This window comes from Cryptomeria japonica, chromosome 6 (assembly GCF_030272615.1).
Source record: "Cryptomeria japonica chromosome 6, Sugi_1.0, whole genome shotgun sequence".
Lineage (NCBI taxonomy): Eukaryota > Viridiplantae > Streptophyta > Pinopsida > Cupressales > Cupressaceae > Cryptomeria > Cryptomeria japonica.
Window position 1 is genome coordinate 43,871,689 of NC_081410.1, and position 9,008 is coordinate 43,880,696.

Genomic DNA, 9,008 nt, shown 5'->3' on the forward strand with positions numbered 1-9,008 from the left:
TCAGTTGGACAAAACGATTAATGCTCTATGTAAGGTCAGTTGGGAAAGATGACATCCTCAACTTTTAAGAGAAAATCTTTTTCAACGGAACATCTGTTAGATTTGGTTCATACAGACCTGTGTGGACCAATAAGGACTAAAAGTATTCAAGGTGACAGATATTTTATGATCTTCACTGATGATTGCTCAAGAATGATGTGGGTCACATTCTTGAAGGATAAAACAAAAGCATTTAGTAAATTCAAGGCATTCAGGGCCTTAGCAGAAAAGAAAAGTGGTAAGAAGATAAAGTGTCTGAGGACTGATCAAGGTGGTGAATTTACTTATGAGGAATTCACTAGATATTGTGAAGAAAATGGTATTAAACGACAACTTTATGCACCAAGGACACCACAACGGAATGGTATTGCAGAGACGAACAACCGGTCAATTGTTGAAGTTGCTAGAACGATGTTGATACAAGGAGGTGTAGCAAAAACATTCTGGAGAGAAGCTATCAGCACAACTATCTACACTATGAACCAAATATTGGTAAAAAGAGGTAGGATAAGACTCCTTATGAATACTGGTATGGTAGATCACCTAATGTCAGTTATTTCAAGATATTTGGCAGTAAATGTTTTATTAAAGGAGGTGACTATGTTGGCAAGTTTGAGGCTAAAAGTGATGAAGGTATATTTCTTGGTTACTCCACCAAGAGTAAGGCCTACAAATTTTATAACAACCGGACATAGAGAATCATTGAGAGTGATGATGTTCAAGTGGATGAGTATCCTGAAGTCTCAGGGGAAACCAATGTGGACAAAAAGGATGAAGATCCTTGCATTCTAATTTTGGAACCAAAATCGATGAAGCCAAAAACTAGTAAAGAGAATGTTATTGTACCAGTTAAACTAGAACAAGTAGATTCAGAAGAAGATGATGATAATGAAGAAAAAGAACCTGAAGATAATGATCATGTTATTCCAAGGTATGTGAGACTCAATCACAATTCTGACCAGATTATTGGAGATACGAATGCTGGAGTGTTAACTAGAAGAAGAATTGGAGAAAATTCTTGCATGATCTCCACTATTGAGCCTAGAAATGCTAAGGAAGCATTTGGAGATGATCATTGGATCAAAGATATGGAAGAGGAGCTTGATCAAATTGAGAAGAATAACACATGGACCCTAGTACCCAGACCGATGAATAAAAATGTGATAGGTACTAAGTGGGTATTCAGGAACAAACTAAATGAAGATGGTGTAGTAGTCTGAAACAAAGCTAGATTGGTTTGCAAAGGTTATGCACAAGAAGAAGGAGAAGATTATGGTGAGACTTTTGCACCAATTGCTAGACCGGAAGGTGTCAGGACTTTACTTGCATTTGCAGCACATAAGGGATTCAAAGTATATCAGATGGATGTGAAGTCAACATTTTTGAATGGAATGCTAGAAGAAGAAGTATACATTGAGCAACCAGATGGTTATGCTTTGACTGATGAAAAAGACATGGTATGCAAATTGCACAAGGCACTATATGGGTTAAAGCAAGCACCGAGAGAATGGTATGAAAGGCTTTATTCACACTTGATGAAGATAGGTTTTTAGAGAACTAGTGAAGACAACAACATATATCTCAAATCTGAAGGAGATAAGATATTAGTTAGTGAAGTGTTTGTGGATGATATCATATTTGGAGGCAATGATGACATGAGCAATGACTTTGCAAATGAAATGAAAAGTGAGTTTGAAATGTCTCTAGTGGGGGAGAAAAAATTTCATAGGCTTGCAAATATAGCAAACGAAGAGTGGTATTTTCATCACATAGTCTACATATGTGAAAGAGGTATTAAAGACATTTGGTATGAGTGACTGTAAACTAGTTGGGACACCAATGGTTACAGGTTGTAAATTGTCTAAGGAAGATGAAGCCACATCAGTTGATGAAAAGAAGTACAGGTCAATGATTGGGAAATTGCACTATGTTGTTCACAGCAGACCGAATATAGCTCATGCAGTTAATCTAGTCGCTAGATTTCAGAAGAATCCAAAGGAAACACATTTGATAGCAACCAAGAGGATATTTAGATATTTGAAAGGCACTATTGACTATGGATTATGGTATCCATATGCAGGTAACTTTGATTTGAAGGTGTATGCAGATGCAAACTAGGCAGGTAATGTTGATGATAGGAAAAGCACAACCGGTGGAGCATTCTTTCTTGGAGGAAGACTTGTTTCATGGAGTAGCAAGAAGCAGAGTTGTATATCACAGTCTACTGCTGAAGCTGAGTATGTTGCGGCTTATATGAATTGTACCCAAGCTATCTGGATGAGACACATTTTGCAAGGTTTCAAGATGAAGTTTACATAACCTGTAAAGATCTTATGTGACAATACCAGTGCCATAAATATTTCCAAGAACCCTGTTTTGCACGCACGAACCAAGCATATTGAATTGAAGTATCATTTCTTGAGGGAAAAAGTGCAGAGTAAAGATGTGATATTGGAGCATGTTTCTAACAAGGAGCAACTTGTAGATATCTTTACTAAACCTCTACCTAAGACTACTTTTGAGTATCTTAGAAGTCAGTTAAGGGTTGTACCCCTTCATGAGGTCAATTGAGCATGATGTGGAGTACATCAGTCCCAGAGCTACTTGCAAAATTTTACAACAAGATTGGTATAGAAGTGGAGTTATTCCACAAGGGGAGCATCAAGTTGTAGGTTGATGATGCTTAGCGGTGAAGTTTGACATTGCATGTTTTACTTTCACTTTGGCATTGTTGTGAAAGGGGGGGAAGAACTGTGTGATTATGGGGAAGAAGAATTGTATGACTGACAGACAGAAGGTCTATAGCCAATTACCAGCCGAAGACAAGGAGAGTACATGGTAAAATGTAAACCAAGATTCCTATTCACAATCATAGCAATCAATGGTATTTATACTTGTATTGCCATCAATGCCAAAGGGAGAGATTGTTGGCATTTGCATGAAGATTGCATTAATGAAATGTTATGTTGTCATTGATGTCAATTAACCAGTAATAATGTTGTTATAATATTGTTTTGTAACCGGTAGAAAGATCTAGTGAAGGGAACTGCAACCGGTAGGTGAATTTGTGGAGTGAACCAGTCTTGCTATATATTAGAGAGATCAAATGGTAAACCCTACCTATTGATATGATAAACCCTAACCAATTAAGTTTGTTGTATTGGTTTATGATCTGATGATGAGCGGTAATGATTATGACATGTATGCATGTTGTATGAGAAGAGTTTCAAATGGTTTTTGGTGCATTGAGATAACGATTTTTATCTTGGGAATGAGCAAGTATATTGCATGTAATGCAAACCGCGTGATGAGTTACAAAGTTCGATGAAGCGGTGATCAAGGAGCGGTCGAGGCTATCTTGAATGATGTGCAGAGATTGTTATGTAATCCAATGATCATACTTGAACCAACTTGTTTGTAATCTCCATGAGAGAATTAGGTTTGTGTTGTGTTACCGACCTATTGATTTGTTTATAAGGTCGATGAGTTGTTTTGTTTTAGAGTTGGCAAATTTGAAGTTGAGAGTGAGAGTGTGGTTGCCAAACTCGATGATGTATCTACAGTTTGTGTAAAGGCAGATAGGAGCATGAAAAGGATCTGAACAAGCAAGTGTAGTGTTATTCAAACAGATCAGCAAACCCTTGTTGTTTTCTAACAATTACAACAGTAAAATCCTCTAATCGGGTAAGCTCTAACAAGCTTAGTGTTATTCAAATCCTCTAACCAGGTGGTCCATTAGCTTGGATTTCAAATCCTCTACCGAGGTTACTCCTCACAGGGCATTGCTTCTAATAGAGCATTATAGTCAATCCCTTAACTGGGTGGTCCCTAACAGGATCTGTTCTTAATAGGACTTATTGTAAATTTTTAACAGGCTTGGCTCCTAACAGGGCAAACTTTAGAAGAGTTCAGAATACTTGTGGGTATTCATCCCCACCATGGTTTTTCTCATTTGGGTTTCCACGCCAAAAATATTGTGTCAAGTGGTGAATGTTTTTGTGGTTATGTTTACTATGGTTGAATTTCTTAACTGCTAAATCCACTTTGATATGTTATGTTAATTGACAACAATTTGAAATGAAGTTTTACTTATGTTAGCAAAGTATTTGGATGTTTGCGAGTTTCAAGTTGTTTTACTGTTAATCTGTTATAACTGTCAACTGACTTAACTTGACAGTGATATTGTATTTATAGTTTAGTGGTTTAACTTGTCAGTTTAGAGTTTGCTTTGAGAGGTTGATTTTGAGATTGGTGAAAGTTTATATTAGTTTTCTATCTACTGATTCATCCCCCCTCTCAGTAGTTGACCGGATCCTTAATCTTTCATCATACCATCAGGGTATCTCAACATCATTACTTAGTAACAATAACACATAAACACATCCATATACCATGATACCATTCACATTCATTACAACAATTATATTGATTTTCCAATTAATTACTATACTTCTTATCATTAGAATCATTAACTATCAATGTATATCCTAACATATACCTTTAACTCCTTAAGTTCATTTTAAAGCACCAATCAAATGTCCCTAGTTCTTGATGAAATAGCTTTGATACGAATAGGGCAAACAACTGAGAGGGGGGGGGTGAAATAGTTGTCTCAAAAATTCACACAACTTAAACTTATTCTCAGATCTGATAATTAAACATGAAATCATAAATCAGCAACACATCATGACCACACATAACACCAAGATTTTTGACGTGGAAAACCTGATCAAGGGAAAAACCACAATTCGGATGAACCCATAAAATAGGTATACTTTGTTAGAAGTATTACAATAGGGAATGCACATGCATTTAGACACATTGTCTAGTGCTCACTGCTCAAAACAACAAGAGGAAGGCTCACTTCCTATACAAACAATCTCGAACAACATCCAGAAATCATGAACTGAGAAATAACATCTCCTTAATGCCTGGTTCAGTCCCAATGAAGCACAAAACAAATTTCCTCTTCACACTTCTTCTCTGACTCTAAAAGATGTAGATATTTAGTGCACATGCATACTCATCCACTCACTCATAACCATTCTCAAATACAAAGATATTACATTTATTTATACATCACATCAACCTTGGAGAAATCAACAAGGTCAGCTCAACACTCACAACCTAATTACAAAAATATAGCCATACTCAACACAATATATCATGCGGACCAAGCAGTATTGGTCAACACATAGCTCGGACCCAAATCTTCCACCTCGAACACGTTACACCAAAAATTAGGCCTCGAACATTCGCAACATGCTACAAGCATCCAGTTGGCCAAAAATTTGAAGAACACCAACGCACTGGAGAAAAACATCAATTACGAGCTCAAAAATCAATGCGGACCACCAACATAAAAGGAACACGATCTAGAAACATCCACAAGCATCATGATTTACCATAGAAACATCTGCACCAACACAAATTACTAGATTCATGAGCATCTTCATACCAAACCTAAAGAACACTAACTGTAATGATTGTCAACCTTGAAAAATCACTTGCAGAGCTCCAAACCACAAACCACTTGAATTGAGGACACACATAAGTGTCCCAAACATTCCTCCAAATCCACGGATCAAGATATTACAATGCGGAGCAATGCAGATCAAAATACTGACACTCTATCACCATTGAACAACTAAAAAACCAGCCATAACACAAATACCCATAACTCAATCAAATCTTCATGCGGACCTCTGAAAATTGAACCAAATCATCTATAGACAATCCTCTACAAACCCTTTAATCTGAAAACTCTAATCATCATCATGCTGACTACGTTTAACAAACTAACTCGCTGAACTTCACTGCATCACTGTCATAGACAAAGAAATATGTTGACATCAATTACAACACATCTCTCAAATATCTATCAAGCACATATTTGCAACATAGTTCCAACAATCTCCCAACAGTTCCTTTTAACCATCTATCATGATAGCATCTTATTTTCACATTAAGAATTACCTAAAACACATCTAATTTATTGCCATTTAGAATAACCATACAACCTATAAGCTACTCATTCATCTTCATGTTCTAAAGATAACCAACATTAAGGATTAACATCTTCCAATATATTACATCCACTCATAAACATACATGAATTGCTTATCATTTCCACTACTTTCCATAGATATACACAATATCATGTGTCCACGTTACTTAATCATTTAATTCCTTTCAATCTAGAGTTACATACATAACATAATGAATATACAATCATGATCTCAATCTACTATAAGTCCTATTACATATGAACACAAGATACTAATTACATATTTTTCTTTATAATTACATCTATCTCATGATATGAAGTACATGAATCCAATCTCAATTACATAGTTTATGCTCCAAAGTTCTATCCACATGAATAAGAGATACAAATCCACATCCACGCATGCTAGCAACCAATGAAGAACATCCCAATGGAAGAAGGCATCAAACCACCCAGCCATGTGGAACCATAAGGAACCACCCCCCGTGCTAGGAGATGACACAAGGTTCCAAATAACACTTTAGACACCTAGCAACTATGGACTCAACATGACATCCACAAAAGATAAACAACCAAATAGAAAGAATTCAAATCACATCAAAAGGCTCATCATAAATCAATAAACTCCCAAAGGCGTACCAACAATCAAGGCATAAGGATCATGGACATATGTAGGGAAAGAGTGTCATCACATGCTATCCTCACAAAGAAGGGGCCAAGCCACACCTTGATAGACATGTGGAGTTGTCTCAACCTATGAGAAATCAAGGGAGTTTGGCCCATGGTTGCAACGGTCTTCCCAAGCTCATCCTAAGTCTCTCCTCAAGGGCTATGAGGTGGGGCCATAAAAGCTATTTATTATCTTGATTAAGTGAATCCTAACTACCCATCCCACTAATCAAATTATTATAGTTATCACTTGCAAATTAAACATAAACCCTCCATGTGGTCCCATGATAGGTCTAGACCCTAAGCATCCTCAATAGGAACCTCTTAGAGCCTATTTCTCATGACCCCGGTCCTACACATGCAAGAGACCACTCTCCCTATCCATGGACCAATACCTTAGGGTGAAACATAAACCACTTCAACATTACAATAACATCATGAAGGCTCAACATGAATGAATCCCAAAATATCAACATCACTGATACAAAAATGGAGCACAATAAGAGCCATGAAGCCAACATATAAAGAACTTGATCCTTCATCATCAAAAGCATAACAATAAGCAAGAGCAAGGAAAACAACATCTTATGCACCCATATACAAATACATCCTCAATAGTGAGGCACAATCCTCTCGTTGGAGCTCACATAATCCATTCCTCAATAGCAACGCATTATTCCTCTTGCTGGAGATATGCAACACATATGCACAATCCTCAACGGCAAGGCACAAACCATCTTATTGAAGCCAAAATAAATAAAGGAATGATCAATACATAATCAAAAGTCATTTATGAGGTCTCAAGCAATCACAAAAAGCCTCTAGTAAAAGCCCACAATTTGGAAAAGTGACCTTATTGAGCAAAAATGCATACACCGTGCAGAGTGGATCATACATAACATTCTATAGCGCGTCCATTGCAAACTTTAGCGTATTTATAGTGCAAAATAGCGCATCCATGGCAAAGAGCAAAAATGAAAGAAAATGAAGATACCAAGTGACGAAAAATGCCCAGTTTTGCTTATAGGCTCATAAAATGAATAAATTACACTCCCAGAAGGTGTGGGAGGCCAAAATAAAGATAAGACAAGACATAAACATGACAATAATATCATACATACAAAATTTAACATCAATTCCCTACACCTTCTTCACACAATCATGCACAGAAATGGACCAAACTCACATAGCGACATCAAGAGATGAAGTGAGGAAAAAAGAGGAACAAAAAATCAATTAGAAAGGCAATTTATGGCTCGTCAAGGCCATAGGGAAGGGATTACACAGAATCATATAGAAAATGCAAAACATATTGTCTCAATAACACTCCATTTTCCCAATTTTGCCAATATCATACGCATTTACATATATAAATAAATCAATTTCCCAAAACATAATTACAATATTTAAACACTAAAACTTCCCCCTTACAAACAATCTTTCAACAATCACAAGGAACACAATCCTTTCAAATCAAAATGCAGAAATAGAGTTGAAGCTCCATCTTGGAAAAGTAGAGTGATGGCCAGAAAAATTCAAAGTAGAGCAATCCAAATTCCAACAAATCCAAACAATCAATCTCAAAATACAACCACTCAATCCCCAATAATCCAAGCTCCAACAAAATCAAAACTCCAAAAGCAAACAAATTACTCTCAGAAGCTAACCCAATAACATTCTTAGAATGCTCAATAAATAAATTTGAAATAAAAACTATAGAAGAATATCGGCCAATAAAAATATTCCTATAAACCATATAATATACCTACCATGCATTGTTTAGAGGTAAATAATATAAAATAGTATTATTTATTTACCTTCACAAAATCAACCAATAGAATGGAAGACTAGGTAATAAATATACTATATCAATTAACCATAAAGTAACAAGAGAAATAATAAATCAAAACCATTTAATAAAAGAACCTCATGGGAAAAACAAAATACAAAAGCCCAATAATAAAATAAATCAAAATCAATATAAAATAAATATCACTGTATACACCTAAAAATGGTCTAAAGATAATTAATTAAATAAGCAATTATTTAATTAGTCCCTCTTTCCAATTTAATTGAATTCGCTGAGCAATTTGATTAAATTTCCTCCTTTCATCTACTTATTAATAAATCTAAGGATTTATTTAATAGGTTCATTTCATAACCCCCTTTGATTAATTAATTCAAATTAATTAATTCCCTCCATCCAAAATCATTTCTTCTAATCATTTAATTAATTAAAACAAATCAAATTCATGAGTTGTTGATATTAATCAGCCCTTTCCCATTGTTTGAA